Source organism: Stegostoma tigrinum, unplaced genomic scaffold (genome assembly GCF_030684315.1).
Source record: "Stegostoma tigrinum isolate sSteTig4 unplaced genomic scaffold, sSteTig4.hap1 scaffold_63, whole genome shotgun sequence".
NCBI classification, from domain to species: domain Eukaryota; kingdom Metazoa; phylum Chordata; class Chondrichthyes; order Orectolobiformes; family Stegostomatidae; genus Stegostoma; species Stegostoma tigrinum.
In genome coordinates this window covers 555900-571484 of record NW_026728568.1, presented here as the reverse complement: position 1 = coordinate 571484, position 15585 = coordinate 555900, and the positions used below count along the sequence as shown (strand labels likewise).

At 44.6% G+C, this 15585-nt stretch overlaps 1 protein-coding gene across 6 annotated transcripts in view; it reads left to right on the top strand.

Moving 5' to 3' along the window:
- The window catches only part of LOC132209042 (dystrophin-related protein 2-like), a 150392-nt gene that overhangs the window by 107719 nt on the left and 27088 nt on the right, over positions 1 to 15585 (top strand). For 2 of the 6 annotated variants that reach the window (XR_009445123.1, XR_009445125.1), the window contains exon 2: positions 7750 to 7824. The exons of the other annotated variants lie outside the window; for them this stretch is intronic. The gene's annotated coding sequence lies outside the window, so the exon portion shown is untranslated. The remainder of the gene's footprint in view (positions 1 to 7749; positions 7825 to 15585) is intronic. 6 annotated transcript variants of the gene reach the window in all.

The following is a 15585-nucleotide window of genomic DNA, read 5'->3' as shown; positions in this document are numbered from 1 at the left end:
TTTACTGAGCAAATTATTTCAGTCTCGTTCTGTGGCAGTAACTCGCTTGGCCATGTAGCACAGTAAAACTCCTTATCGGTTCTAGAAAGCAGACAAAAACATAAGAAATAGCACCAGGATCTGGATGTTCTTCCTCTCGACCCTGCCTCACCGTCCGATAAGAACATGGCTGACCTGCCCAGGACTCAACTCCTCTTCCATCCCAACTTCTCAGAGCGCTCAACTTCTCTATTTCAAAAATCTTATCGACCACCTTGTTTAAATACTTTCAGTGATCTACCTTTCACAATTCTCTTGTATTCTAAACAATCGCTACCTGCTGAGAGAAGAAATTCCTTTGCATCTCCGGTTTCAATAAATGTTCCCTTCTTCTGTAACTATGTTGCTGAGTTTGAGATTTCCACACTAATGGAAACATTGTCTTCACATCTAGCCTGTCAAGCCCCCTCAAAATTTTGTGTTTCAGTAAGATCACCCCTCATTCTTCTAAACTTGAATGAATAAAGACCTTCTGTGCAACCATTCTTGATAAATCATGATCCGATGAATCAGCCCAGTGAGTCTCTTTGGAACTGCTTCCCATGGCTGTGTATCCTTTCTTGTATTTCTCCAAGTGTGACCTCCTCAATAGCCTGATCAGTTGCAAAAAAGCTTCCCCATTTTTGAACTAAAACCTCCTTCCAATAAAGGCCAAAATTCCATTTGCCTTCTTAATTACTTGAATTACCATCGTCATGGCTCACCTCAAATCCAACCTACAAAAGTGCTTTGATCCTTTGCAATTCACCTCCCACTGCAACAGGTCTCCAGTTGGTACCGTCTCCCTGGCCTGACAGTCATCCCTGGAATGTCTGGATAACAAGGATACCTACATCAGGCTTATTGATCGGAGCTCCACCCTCCACACTAATTCCAAACAATCTCCTCTGAATCGGAGACCTAGGCCTCAGCATCCCTCTCTGTAACAGGATTCTTGACTTCCTCACCCAGAGACCGCAAACAGTAAGGATAGGTGACAACACTTCCTCCACCGTAAGCCTCAACACCGGTGCCCAGCAAAGCTGCGTACTCAGGCCCCTACTCTAGACTCTTTATGCAGTCATGACTTGTTGCCCCCAACTCCATTCACAATTGTGCTGATGACGCTTCCATTGTAGGTCGGACCTCAAACAACAATAAGTCAGATTACAGGAAAAGAAATTGAGTGCTTGCTGGCATGATGGAAAAATAACAATCTGTCCATCAACATAAGCAAAATGAAGGAGCTGGTCATTGATTTCAGGAAGCTTCTGTCTGCAGCAATGGATATCAGTTTGAATAAGCGTACAAATAGATTTAAGAACAGCCTCTTACCTGTTGTGACTTTTGAACGGACCTCTCAAATGTTAATTCTGATCTTTCTCTCTCTCTCTCAGCATCTTCTCTGTGGCTGTAACACTATTCTGCACGTTGTACGGTGTGATTTGCCTATACAGCATGCAAATCAACACTTTTCACAGTATTTCAGTACATGTGACAGCAAAAAAGCAATCAGTCACCTGCATGCTAGTATGTGTTTCATGGACTAGAGCATCCAAGTCCCCTACCGTGCATTTTTTTAAGAGTCCTCCTCTATTTAAGGAAGAGTCTATCTTTTGATTCTTCCTACCAAAGTGTACTTTCCTACATTAAACTCGATCTGCCAACTTTTTTCTGACTTGCTCGACCTGTCTATCCCCTTGCAGATTCTTTATGTCCTCATGACAACATTCCCTTACTCTATTTTTGTAGCATCAGCAAATTTGGATGGATTTATGCCTTGTCCCTTCCTCTAAGTTATGAATGTAGATAGTAAATAATTGTAGTTCTAGGACTGATCCCTGTGGCACTCCACCAGTTATGGCTTTCTGGCCTGATAAAGATGGTGGTTAGAAAATAATTGGCTGAACCACTGAAATGAAAAATGTGTAAAAATATGCACTTTCATTGTTTGTGAAATACTTAAATCAGATTGTAGATAATAAAATATAAATATTACAGTCGTTCTTGATGAATACAGTTTATCATTGAGCTTTATGAAAATTCTGAATATAGTTCATGATTTATGATAGCATCAGTTTTCATGCATCTTTATCTGAGAATTCAGATTTGTTTTGTCAAAAATTGTGCTGTACCACACATGATATTTGCTAAATCTGTCCTGTCCCAGCAGTTCAACTTGTTCAGTTTTGAGATAACTTTTGTAAGGACCCCACAGTTGAGCTACCTTGCGTTGATAGCTCACGACACACTTGTTGCATTGAAACAAATGCACCTCAGATCACCTGTCCGTCTGCATTCATCATCTGCTCTGTGTCTATTCTTCCTCTTAGTCACACTGACTTCATTATCTAGTTCCTTACAGGCTGTAGTTATTATCTTGTTACTGCCCACTAACCTGTGCATTTGGCTCCCATCCCCCTGACACACTAGTTTAAATCCTCCCCAACAGCATTAGCAAAAGCAGCCCCGAGGACATTGGCTCCAGGTGTAGACGGTCCAATTTGTAATAGTCCCACCTCCCCCAGAACCGGTCCCAATGTCCCAAAAATCTGAACCCCTCCCTCCTGCACCATCTCTCAAGCCACTCATTTATCCTGCCTATTTCTTCATTTCTACTCTGACAAGCATGTGGCACTGGTAGCAATCCTGAGATTACTACCTCTGAGGTCCTACTTTTTAACTTGGCTCCGAACTCCCTAAATTCTGCATGTAGCACCTCATTGTGTGTTTTTTTAACCCATATCATTGATGCCTATATGCACCATGACAGCTGGTTGTTCACCCTCCCCCTTCGGAATGTCCTACAGTCAATCTGACACATCTCTGACCGGTGGACCTGGGAGGCAACATAGCATGTTTTTGACCATAGAACCGCCTATCTCCTCCCCTTACAATAGAATCCCTGTGGCTATAGCCCTTCCACTCTTTTTCTTGCCCTTCCTGTTTTGGAGGGATATGACCACAGGGGACACCACTGCCTTCCTGCTTCTTTTTCTGCCTTTTGGTCACCCATTCCCTTTCTCCCTCAGCTATCCTCATTAGCGATATGACCAATTTGCTGAATGTACTATTGCGGATGCTCCAAAGTGAGTCCATCCACAGCTCCAGAGCCATCATGCGGTCTAACGAGAGCTGCAGCTGGACACGCTTCCTGCCCGTGAAGGAGTCACGGACATCAGACACGTCCCTGAGCTCCCACATTGAGCAAGAGCAGCATAACACGGGTCTGGGATCTCCTACCATTTTTAGTCTTAAGATCTACTTGGTGCTGCTATAACATCAAATATTAGATGAATGAAATGTAATAAAATTGTACCATGTACACAGATCCTTGCAAGTTACCAACCAGGTTGAGAGGGCTGTTAAGAAGGCATACAGTGTTTTAGCTTTTATTAATAGAGGGATCGAATTCTGGAACCAAGAGGTTATGGTGTAGCTGTAAAAGCTCTGCTGCAGCCGCATTTGGAGTATTGCGTCCAGTTCTGGTCACCGCATTATAAGAAGGATGTGGAAGCTTTGGAAAGTGTGCAGAGGAGATTTACTAGGATGTTGCCTGGTATGGAGCGAAGGTCTTACGAGGAAAGGCTGAGGGACTTGAGGCTGTTTTCATTAGAGAGAAGAAGGTTGAGAGGTGACTTAATTGAAACATCTAAAATAATCAGAGGAGTAGATAGGGTGGATCGGGAAAGCCTTTTCCTGGGATAGTGACGGTGAGCACGAGGGGGCATAGCTTTAAATTGAGGGGTGAAAAATACAGGACAGATGTCAGAGGTAGTTTCTTTACTCAGAGAGCAGGAAGGGAATGGAACGCTTTGCCTGCAACGGTAGTAGATTCGACAGCTTTAGGTACATTGAAGTTGTCATTGGATAAGCATTTGGACGTACATGGAATAGTGTTGGTTAGATGGGCTTGAGATCGGTATGGCAGGTCGGCACAACATCGAGGGCCGAAGGGCCTGTACTGTGCTGTTATGTTCTGTGTTCTATTTATTGTTGAACAGCAGCAGGAGGTGAGGAGGCAGAGACTGCGACCTTGAGGTCACGGAGGGAAGGAAAAAGAGGCTCTTACTTGGAGATTGAGAATCAGGAGAGGGCACAACCCAGAGGTTTGGGAGTGTAGTGAGGCTGCGAGTTTGAGGTCAAGGTGAGGAGAGGCACCAGTTGATGTAGTAGATTAAATGTAATACAGAAAATTGTGAAGTGGTTCAGTTTGGTTGGAAAAACAGTACATCAAATGGAAGGAACCATTCTGAATGGGTGCAGAAGCAGACAGGTTTTGCTGTTATGTGCATAAACCATTCAGTTAAACCACGGCTAGTCTCAACTTCAACTCTATTTGCCTGCTGAAAAGTCATGTCGACTCAAAACATTAGTTTGCTTTCTCTCCATGGCTGATGCCTGACCTACTGTGGTCTCCGGCATTTTTTGTCGTCAGTCTGTTTACCTCCCTTTCTTCTATATCCTTTCGTACCCTTAGCTATCAAAAATAATTTCAGTCACACACATTCTTATTGATCCAGCACCCACATTCTTTTACGAGAGAGTATTTGAGATCTTGACTGTTGTTTGTATTAAGATAAAAGTGCTTCCTGATTTCAGTTCTGAATGGCTTGCCATTGAATCTCATATATTAATAGATAATCTCTGGATGCAAAATGTGTTGGGCAGAAAGGCTTATTTCCGTGCAGTGTGCCACCAAGATTCTAACTCCAGACAAACATATCCATCTTCTTTGCGCTCATTCTGACTCCTACGAGCAGGGAGCTTTCCCCCCATTCCCGTTAAAACCAGTTTTGCTCGGTTCCCTGGATGCCACATTTGGTCAAATGTGGCCTTGATGTCAAGAACAATCACTGTCGCCCTCACTCCCTCACCTCTTTTGTCCATGTTTGAACCAGGGCATCAATGAGGCCAGGAGCTGGGTGGCCCTGGTCGAAACCCAACTGAGTGTTAGTGAGTAGGTGATGCCTTTATTTTCACCTACTGTAGTCCCAATCATGCAACTATGTCAATTGCTGCCCCTGCCAAGCGCTGGAAGCCTCCCCAGCGTTATCCAGACAGCAGAAAATTTGTTTCAGGAAGACGAGGACCTGCCCTGTCAAATTTCATGTGGATGTGCTGTTGCACACGCACAGAGCGTGATTAAAGGGAGTCAGCATGGCTTTCTGAGGGACGAGTCATACCCTACAAATCTGACTGAGTTCTTTGAGGAGGTCATGAGACAGGTTGATGAGGGACGAGCAGTGGATGTGGTGTACATGGACATCAGCAAAGCATTTGATAAGGTTCCCCACAGCAGGCACTTTGATGAAGTCAGGAGGTATGGAAATCAGGGTGACTTGGCTGCCTGGATTCAGAATTGGTTGGCTGACAGGATGGAGAGAGTGGTTGTAGATGGTAAATATTCTGCTTGGAGGTCAGTGCTGAGTGGTGACCCGCAGGGTTCTGTTCTTGGGCCTCTGCTGTTTGTAGTTTTTAGAAATGACTTGGATGTGGAGGTTGAGGGGTGGGTTAGTATGTTTGCTGCTGACACAAAGGTTGGAGGTGCCATTGATAGTATCGGGTTATTTCAGGCTTCAGCGAGACATTGACAGTATGCAGAGGTGGGCTGAGAAATGGCAGATGGAGTTCAACCTGGATAAATGCGAGGTGATGCATTTTGGAAGGTCGAACTTAAATGCTGAATATAGGATGAAAGGCAGATTCTTTGCAGTGTTTAGGAATAGCGGGATCTTGGTGTTCAAGTGCAGAGCTCCCTCAAAGTTGCCACACAAGTGGATAAGGGTGTTAAGAAATCAGATGGTGTTTTGGCTTTCATTAACAGGGGGATCGAGTTTAAGAGCCGCGAGGTTATGCTGCAGCTGTACAAAACCCTGGTGAGACCACACTGGAATATTGTCTCCAGTTCCGGTTGCCCTATTATAGGAAAGATGTGGAGGCTTTGGAGAGGGTGCAAAGGAGGTTTACCAGGTTGAGGAGGTTGACTGAGCTCGGACTTTTCTCTCTGGAGAGAAGGAGGAAGAGAGGTGACCTGATCGAGGTGTACAAGGTAATGAGAGGCATGGATATAGTTGATAGGCAGAGACCTTTCCCCAGGGCAGGATTGACTGCCACGAGGCATAGTTTTAAGGTGTTAGGAGGAAGGTATAGAGGAGATGTCAGAGGGAGGTTCTTCACCCAGAGAGTTGTGAGTGCATGGAATACTTTGCCAGTGGTAGTGGTGGAAGCAGAGCCATTAGTGACATTTAAGCAACTGCTGGACATGCACATGGACGCAGTGAATTGAGGGGAATGTAAGTTAGGTTCGGTTATTTTTGGATTGGGATTATTCCACGGCACAACATCGTAGGCCGAAGGGCCTGCACTGTGCTATACTTTTCTATGTTCTATGTTGTGTGTAAGAGTCAGAAGCCCAGTTGTTAGTTGCTTGGCTCTTTAGCTCAGTAGCTACCCCTTAATTTTTTGATGGCCAAAAGTGGCTGGCAAAGCAGACTTGCAACTTGAAAGCATGATGACATTTGCCAGGATATGAAGCATTGACCTACATGGTTTTTTGCAGATGTCTATTGCTGCATCCATGTCTGTGAATGATTTGTGCAGCAGCCTTGAAGTTTTCACAGAGTCCTTCAGAACTTAGATGTGGACCTTGGCAACTTTAAAGAAGTCTAAAAAATATCAACACACATACATTTTGGCAATGACTGGTATGAATATCGATAGAGAGTGGATAGCCAGAGACTTTTTCCGAGGGTGAAGGTAGTTCTTATGAGGAGGCATAGTTTAAAAGTAAGTGGAGGTAGATATAGGGAAGATGTGAGAAGTAGGTTCTTTACTCAGAGAGTGGCAGGAGCGTGGAATGCATTGCCAGAGAGGGGAGTGGAGTCAGCTTCATTAGGAGCATTTAAGCAGCTATTAGACAGGCATATGGATGATAGTATAAGGTAAGGGTGGAGGTTAACTCGACGTTAGGTTGAGGGTAAAAGCTCAGCACAACACTGTGTGCTGAAGGGCCTGTCCTGTGCTGTACTGTTCTATGTTTGTATGCTCTATGAATCCGTAAGTAATTAATCTGCAAGTAGCTGACAGTGTCTTTAAATAACTCTGGCAGAGGGGTTATTCATGTTCCTGGTGATCATACTTTCAGCAATGTGTCATTGAAGGACTTTAAGCGTTGAGCTCTGATATCCCAGTATTGGCAATATCTTGCCTCCTCTACATCATTTCATCAGGTATTTGCTGCATGCAACGTAGAATTGTCAGAATAGCATCCATGGCAACTTGCGTTTGATGTGTGCTCATGAGTCAAATATACAATTTCAGATCTCAAAACCCTTTGTGGCCCTGAAAAACCAGGCGGCAAGAATGCAGGCTTTACACCAAGCGTGATTATCTGAATCGTTTCCCTCCTACTATAAAGCTGACAGTGAGACTTCCGTGAGTTCCACCAGATGCTGTTTGCCAGTTATGACAAGAATTTCATGTCGCTTTTGACCACCTACATGAGGAATGGGTAACAAATGCTGGTCCTGTCAGTGATGTTCCCATCCCTGAAAATATGTGGAAATAAATTGAACCTAGTAGTTATCATTTCCTTTTACTGCGCCTTGTATTCTTCGGCAGATATTTATCCCCCTGTATTCATTGCAGAGTAGTTGAGCATGTGTTCCAATTGAAATCGTTTGTACTAACAGTTAGGAAAAATGTATCTAAAGATTTTTTTGAATGCAGGTGATTTAAACACCGTGCGTTTTTCTGCATATCGGCCAGCAATGAAGATCCGCCGACTCCAGAAAGCGCTCTGTTGTAAGTACATCCACACATTCCAGAATTTGTAATCTCGTGCTGTGTTTTGTTGTGAGCTTCCTTGCTTGCCTGTTGTCAGAAGTCATTGATTACAATTAGCTTGGTTTTGCAGTTGTTGAGACATCAGTTCGGCATGACCTTACAACCTTCCACTCAAAGGACGTTTGTCTATAAAGTTGCTGAAAATGCAATCTGATAAGGGCAGACAGGCATCTTAGACTAGAGTGAGTGAGGAAAGCAACAGGATGTCTTCTTAATGATTGGGAAACAACCACATGAAGGACTGAGGAGGACAGTGAATTAAAAGAGGAATGGTTTGTTTCAAATCAGGTACAGCAAAAGAAATTAAGAGAACGTAAGGAAGGTTGAAATTGAAAAGGCAAGTAATGGTTTATGTTCATTGGAAACCATCAACAACAAAAGTACAATGAAGAAAGTATTTGAGAAAATACAGAAGATTTCTTCAAATGAAAGGGAGACACTGTCTTCATGATATAGCACGGAGTGCAACTTTGGCGTTTAACCACATCATCCCTTGGCCTGAAGTCACTGTACTATTTACCCATTTTATAACAGAAAAATACTTTAATGATGAGTGTCATGGAGAATTTCAGCCCAGAATATAACCATATTCTGAGCAATTGCCACAACAGCTTCTGTGACATGACTTTATAAAACATCCCAAGGCATGTCATAGGAGCTTTATAGAGTAAAAATTGATACTGAGTACTGAAAGAGATCCGAAGGTAGATGATTGAAACCTCACCAAAGAGGTAGATTTTAAGGACTGTTTTGAAGGAGGAAACAATGATGCAGAAGTTCAGCAAGGTAATTCTAAAGTTTAGGCCCGAGGAAGTTGAATGTCAGGCTGTCGATGATGGAACAGCACAAATTGTGTTGAGAGGCTGGAATTAAAGGAGCTCATGTTCCTAGAGGGGCTACGAGTAGGACATTATCAGGGGATGTGCATGGGTGTTGCCAGGTCAGGGAGGGATTTGAAAGCCAGGACAGCAATGTGAAAACCAAGGCACTGCTTAACTGTGAGCCATTGTAGATCAGAGTGCGCAGAGAAAGATGGGTGAATGGAACTTGGTGCGTGTTAAGACAGAGTCAACGGACTTTTAAATGATGCCATGTTAAAGAAAAGGAGAACTTGGGAGGCCAACTTGATATTCATAAGAATGGTCATGTTCAGAGTTAATCAATGCGGTCGGGTTTCAAAACTAACGGACTTACCTGGGGCCAAATGTTGTGGATGTGAAAATAAGTAGACTTTGTGACATCAGGCCTATGTGGCCAGAATTTAAACTCTGGGTCAAAATAACAACTGGTACAATGAAAACTGGTAGCTAGCAAGCAGACCTCCTTTCAAGGACCAAAGATAATGGCTTCGTTCTGCACGAGATTTAATAGATGGAAACTGTCCGGTTATGTAGAGACAGTGGAAGAAATGAATGAGGGGGTGGTGAGATAGACCTAGGCATTGCCACCATGTATGTGGAAAGTGCAGTGCTTTCACATGATATTGCTCTGGGGCAGTGTTCAGATGAGAAAAGGAGTGGGATTTTACTGATTTGGCCAGACCTAGGTGATTCACACCCACAGCCATGCTGTCAAAGATTTGTGGATGCCAGAAAAACTGAACTTGACTGTTTGCAGTAAATGTACAGCATTTCAGATGTCACTTGATCCTGCAGATTGACTCCCTAGAATCTGCTTGTCAAATGATTTATATGGCTAAAAGGTTCAAGTATGAGTTTGCGCTGTGGAACTCATCTCGCACCAAAACTGGCCAGTTGTTATATCAAGATTTGGAGAAAGTATTAGTTTTTTGAAGAATGTTCTGATACAGAGAGCGCGACTAATAGTTTCCTGAAAAATCGTGGGGCATTGGCCAGGAAGTTTAACAAACAGTGGGGAAAAAAACAAACTTGACCTGAATCCTATGTTAAGTATATAATGGATTTGTTCGACAGTGAGGATATCAGAAGATATTCTCATTTTTAAGATTAGACACGCGGGATAATTTGGGTCGGATGCACTTCTTGAAGCGACCAGAAAGGTACAGAATTATCCATTGGATGTGAAAAATTTGAAATGAAGACAAAACTTTTTGAGGCTGGGGTGGGGAAGAAATGAAGGTCCGATTTTGCTCATTCAACCTCTCCCATGACAAAATGCACTTGTCGTGTCTATAAGATTGGTGACGGCACTTAAATGAAGAAAAATCAACATGGACATTTCTTCTGCTGTACATAAACCATGAACATTGAATCTCTTGGCAAGGATAATGTGACAGGGCATTTGAAAAGCCAAGTTATTGTAATTTGAATTAAGAGATCAGGCTGTAGAACCTGAGATCAATCTCAGAATAAAATGTAACAACAGCGATAGATGAGGAACCTCTTCACTCACAGAGAGGTGAACTTTGTAATTCTGTACTCCAGAAAATGTGGCGCCTCAGCCAAGAAGTATGCTCAGAACGGGGATTGACATGCTGGGGTAGTCAGTGAAGCACTATTAATGTCACAGGATTAGTAATCTGGAGGCCTGGGACAATGCTGTAGAGTATAGGCGTAAATTCCACTGTAACAGCTGATGGAATTTGAATTCAGTTCAATATAATTTTGGGGGTAGGTAGGAATGTGGAGCCGACATTGCAGTCAAGTCAGCCACGACCTTATTGAATGGTGAAGCAGGCTTGAGGGGGCCAGTTATCCAACACATGCTCAAATTGATATAATCATAAACAAAGCTGGTCTCAGTGATGGTTACACCGTCACTGTTACACTATTCACCGTTATAAAAACTTGACTCATTCACTTATGTTCTTTAAGAAAGGAGCTCTGCCATTCTTATTTGATCTCACCTCCATATGACTCCAGGTCCACAATAACGTGGTTGACACTTAACTGCACTCTGAAATAGTCAAACAATTTGGAGGAACTATGGATGGGCAGCAAATCCTGTCCTTGCTATTCCTGCTCCTTGTTGCTATGATTGTACATGCTTTAACATATTAACCAATTTCCTCTTTGAATCCATTTGAGGAGCAGTGTATATTTTGTATCGCTTGGTGATTCTCCAAGTATCTGATGGATTTTGCATAGTTCCTTCTACCTTCTAAATGTGAGCTCCTTCCAGTGTTTAACCTTTAAGGTAGGCAATCGTTCTCGAACCTTTTTGATTGAATGCCTACATATTAATAGCAATCACTAACCTATCTATTATTAATTGCACATTCATAATACAAAGGGCTACATGTAAAGAAGTGTTCTGATCATCTTTTTAAAAAGCTACTTCCTGACGGTTATCATGGAGATGAGATTAGATTCCCTGCAGTGTGGAAACAGGCACTTCAGCCCATCCCCCTATAACCCACACACACCCCTGAACACTATGGGCAATTTAGCATGGCCAATCCACTGAGTCAGCACATCTTTGGACTGTGGGAGGAAACCGGAGCACCCGGAGGAAACCCACGCAGACACGGGGAGAATGTGCAAACTCCACACAGTTACCTGAGGCTGGAATCGAACCCGGGTACTTGGTGCTGTGAGGCTGCAGTGCTAACCCGCTGAGCCACTGTGCTGCCCCGATGTGTGTATTTGCTTCTAACTGTGATATCTGTCAGTCCCTGGACTGGTGTTTGATACGGGCACTCACAATGTATATCCACTTGATCCAAATGCTCTTCTATTGTTAGCCTGATAAATCAAGAAAAGGTCTGGATCCTTTTGTATATTTTTCACATCACTATATAGTTGCGAGTTTCAAATTGCAATAAGTAAAAATTCATGACAAATAAAAGCATTCCAGAATTGTTTCGACTTGATGATAAATAGTGAATATCTTTTCTTGACTGCAGCTTTCCCGCCTATCAGTGCAGGGAGGCATTGCTTAGCAAGGTTGGAAGAGGAATATTACTGTTCCAATTAGTTACATTTAATTTATCACCATTGAAGCTCGCGTTAGTTAGTCTGCTTTTTTCCAATATATTTAATCTGAAGTTATGACAGATGATTTGGTTTGTAGATCTCCAATTACCTCTCTACTGTAGAACCCAGTTTTGAAACAATTGATATAAGGCACTTATTGTACTGTCACTGATGCTGTCATTATACTACCAGAGTATGGCTGTAATGCTGAATTACTTTAGCCTGCCTTCATGAAGCAGTGCAATCTTTCCTAGATAGGGATGAGGGGAAGGTGCACATAAAAGACTGATTTATAAAATTGAGATTCATGGAATATATAGGTCACTATCAAATTTGGTTAAAAAAGATGGCTGAAGGACAGAAGCAGCAAGTTATGATAAATAGATGAGAAGATCGCTATTAGCAGTTTCCCAAGTATTAGGACACTGATTTTTGGAGATAGATACATGATTTGAATTTGGGAATATGGCATACAGAAGGCCCTTCAGCCAATCAAGTCTATGCAAACCTAACTGCACTAATCCCACTTTGCAGCACTTGGAGAATAACCTTTAATTTCATGTGCTCATCCCAGCACTTTGTTAAAAGTTGTGAGCTCTCTTGTCTCAATGACCCTTCTGGGTAGTGCATTCCAGATTACCACCACCCTCTGGGTAAAAATATTTTTCCTCAAATCCCCTCTACATCTCCTGCCCTTCACCTCATAATTGTGTCTCCTTGTTATTGACCCTTCAACTAAGGATACAGCTGCTTGCTAACCTTGCCCCTCCTAATCTTCTGCACCTCAGTCACGTCCCTCCTCAGCCTTCTCTGCTCTAAAGACGACAACCTGAGCTTATCCAGCCAGTCTTCATAGCTGAAGTGCTCTGCCCCAGGCAATATCCTAGTGAATAATCTCTGCACCCCCTCCAATTCAATCACATCCTTCCAACAGCATGGTGATGAGAACTGCATACAGTTTTCCAACTTTGGCGAAACCACAGTTCTATACAATTCCAACGTAACCTTCCAGTTGAAACCATCTGTGCCATGACTGATAAAGGCAAGTTCTCAGCACGCATTCTTAATAATCCTGTTAACCTGTCCTGCCACCTTCAAGGTTCTGTGGACAAGCACCCCATGATCCGTCTGTGTCCCCTAAGCATCCTAGTGTCTTGCCATTCATTGAGTACCTCCTTGTCTTGTGACTTCTTCCGATGTGCATCACCTGATATGTTTCAGGATTAAATTCTGTCTGCCACTGATCTGCTCATCTGACCAACCCATCTATATCTCATTATGCTATATATATCACGAACAGTGAGGGACCCAATATGGAACATTGCAGTACGCCATTTGACACAAGCTTTCAGTCGCACAAACAGCCTTCTACCTCTGTGCTCTGTCTCGTACCACTATGCCATTTTAGAACTACCTTATCGCAACAGCCAGTGGTGCCAGATGTGTTTACCTTTATTATCAGTCTCACATGTGGGACCTTGTCAAAGGCGTTTTTGAAATCCATACAAACTACATCAGCTGCAATGTAAGCATAGAGCACAGAAGCAGAAATAGGCCATTCAGCCCTTTGAATCTGCCCTGCAATTCAAAGAGACCATGGCAGAACAGTTAATTGTATCAGAGATAATGGGAACTGCAGATGCTGGAGATTCCAAGATAATAAAATGTGAGGCTGGACGAACACAGCAGGCCAAGCAGCATCTCAGGAGCACAAAAGCTGACGTTTCGGGCCTAGACCCTTCATCAGAGAGGGGGATGGGGACAGGGAACTGGAATAAATAGGGAGAGAGGGGGAGGAGGACCGAAGATGGAGAGTAAAGAAGATAGGTGGAGAGAGTGTAGGTGGGGAGGTAGGGAGGGGATAGGTCAGTCCAGGGAAGACGGACAGGTCAAGGAGGTGGGATGAGGTTAGTAGGTAGCGGGGGGTGCGGCTTGGGGTGGGAGGAAGGGATGGGTGAGAGGAAGAACCGGTTAGGGAGGCAGAGACAGGTTGGACTGGTTTTGGGATGCAGTGGGTGGGGGGGAAGAGCTGGGCTGCTTGTGTGGTGCAGTGGGGGGAGGGGACGAACTGGGCTGGTTGAGGGATGCAGTAGGGGAAGGGGAGATTTTGAAACTGGTGAAGTCCACATTGATACCATATGGCTGCAGGGTTCCCAGGCGGAATATGAGTTGCTGTTCCTGCAACCTTCGGGTGGCATCATTGTGGCAGTGCAGGAGGCCCATGATGGACATGTCATCAAGAGAATGGGAGGGGGAGTGGAAATGGTTTGCGACTGGGAGGTGCAGTTGTTTTTTGCGAACTGAGCGGAGGTGTTCTGCAAAGCGGTCCCCAAGCCTCCGCTTGGTTTCCCCAATGTAGAGGAAGCCGCACCGGGTACAGTGGATGCAGTATACCACATTGGCAGATGTGCAGGTGAACCTCTGCTTGATGTGGAATGTCATCTTGGGGCCTGGGATGGGGGTGAGGGAGGAGGTGTGGGGACAAGTGTAGCATTTCCTGCGGTTCTCACACACCACCCTACCAACCTCCGGATGCAACGCATTATCCTCCGACACTTTCGCCATTTACAATCCGACCCCACCACCCAAGACATTTTTCCATCCCCTCCCCTGTCTGCTTTCCGGAGAGACCACTCTCTCCGTGACTCCCTTGTTCGCTCCACACTGCCCTCCAACCCCCCACCACACCCGGCACCTTCCCCTGCAACCGCAGGAAATGCTACACTTGTCCCCACACCTCCTCCCTCACCCCCATCCCAGGCCCCAAGATGACATTCCACATCAAGCAGAGGTTCACCTGCACATCTGCCAATGTGGTATACTGCATCCACTGTACCCAGTGCGGCTTCTTCTACATTGGGGAAACCAAGTGGAGGCTTGGGGACCGCTTTGCAGAACACCTCCGCTCAGTTCGCAAAAAACAACTGCACCTCCCAGTCGCAAACCATTTCCACTCCCCCTCCCATTCTCTTGATGACATGTCCATCATGGGCCTCCTGCACTGCCACAATGATGCCACCCGAAGGTTGCAGGAACAGCAACTCATATTCCGCCTGGGAACCCTGCAGCCATATGGTATCAATGTGGACTTCACCAGTTTCAAAATCTCCCCTTCCCCTACTGCATCCCTCAACCAGCCCAGTTCGTCCCCTCCCCCCACTGCACCACACAAGCAGCCCAGCTCTTCCCCCCCACCCACTGCATCCCAAAACCAGTCCAACCTGTCTCTGCCTCCCTAACCTGTTCTTCCTCTCACCCATCCCTTCCTCCCACCCCAAGCCGCACCCCCCGCTACCGACTAACCTCATCCCACCTCCTTGACCTGTCCGTCTTCCCTGGACTGACCTATCCCCTCCCTACCTCCCCACCTACACTCTCTCCACCTATCTTCTTTACTCTCCATCTTCGGTCCTCCTCCCCCTCTCTCCCTATTTATTCCAGTTCCCTGTCCCCATCCCCCTCTCTGATGAAGGGTCTAGGCCCGAAACGTCAGCTTTTGTGCTCCTGAGATGCTGCTTGGCCTGCTGTGTTCGTCCAGCCTCACATTTTATTATCTCAGAACAGTTAATTCTCAAGTCTACTTTCCTGCCTTTTCCCAATATCCGCTGTCTATCTCAACCTTAAATTTACTTCATGACCAGCCTCAATAGTCTTTTGTGGCAAAGAATTCCACAGATTTTCAACCCTCAGAGGGAAGAAATTCCTCCCAATCTCTGTCTTAAATGTGTGACCCCTTATTCTGAGATTATGCCCTCTGGTCCTAGATTCTCCCACAAGGGAAAACAAACTCTCTGCATCTAACCTGTCAAGAATCTTGTAAGTT